Source organism: Hoplias malabaricus, chromosome Y, assembly GCF_029633855.1.
Source record: "Hoplias malabaricus isolate fHopMal1 chromosome Y, fHopMal1.hap1, whole genome shotgun sequence".
NCBI lineage: Eukaryota > Metazoa > Chordata > Actinopteri > Characiformes > Erythrinidae > Hoplias > Hoplias malabaricus.
The window spans coordinates 42,714,781-42,716,014 of NC_089820.1; positions in this window are offsets into that span (position 1 = coordinate 42,714,781).

Sequence of the window (1,234 nt, forward strand, 5' to 3'; positions counted from 1 at the left end):
GAAGGTATAAACTCCAACATTATGTTCAGGTAAATCTCCTCAGGATCTCTCTCTCTCTCTAACAGAAAGTGGACAGCATTGCTCGGACACCTCGGAGACTAGATGATCAAAGCCTTATCTTCTGATCAATAAACGCTGCCTCACCTTTCTCTCTCTCTCTCTCTCTCTCTCTCTCTCTCTCTCTGTACACTCCCTCTATATGCATCTTTCAGGGCACTTTATGCATTTTTCTCTGTCTTATAGTCTGTTCTATACGCTCTCTCTCTCTCTCTCTCTCTCTCTCTCTCTCTCTCTCGACAGACTGAGTGTTCTGCTGTGAACAGTCAGATAAATAAACAGTTGGCAGGACACAGTGCGCGTGCCTCCATGTGTGTGTGTGTGTGTGTGCGCTTCTCTCCAGGACGTTACGTTCGCCGGCACCATTAAATCCTTTGGTTTCGTTTCATCCGTTTCCCACCCCGCAGCATTCCGGAATCCCACCTCTCTCTCTCTCTCTCTCTCTCTCTCTCTCTCTCTCTCTCTCTCTCTCTCTCTCTCTCTCTCTCCTTCAAAGAGAAGAACAAAACAGGCCACTGCCCCCTCAGTGTGAGTATTCTGCCTCTCAGTGGGAATATTCAGCCCCTCGTTGGGAATATTCCACCCCTCAGTGTGAATATTCTGCCCCCTCAGATGGAATATTCGGCCCCCTAAGTGGGAACAAACTGCCTCATTATTAGGAATATTCTGTCCCTCGGTGGGAACATTCTACCCCTTCAGTCTCAATGTGCTGTCCCTCAGTAGGAAAATTATGCTCCTCAGCCAGATGTTCTGCCCTCCAAATGGGAATATCCTGCCCTCTCCTTGGAAATATAGTGCCCATGCAGTGGGAATCTGACCCTTTATTCGTGATATTCCAACTGCTCAGGCAGTATTTTCTGCCTTTTGAAAAGAAATATTATGTCCCTCAGTTATAATATTGTGCCTTCTCAGTGGGAATATTACGCTCCTCAATTTGGATATTTGGCGCTCTCAGTTGTCATATTCTGCCCTCACTCAGTGGGAATATTCTGCTCTTCTCTGTGGGAATATTATGCTCCTAAGTGGGAATATCATGTCCTCTCACTGGGTATACTCTGCCCTCTCACTGGGAATACTGTGGCCCTTAGTCATGATATTCTCCATTCACAGTTGGAATTTTATGCTCCCTCAGTCAGAATATTCTACCCTCTCACTAGAAATATATGCCCTCTAAGTG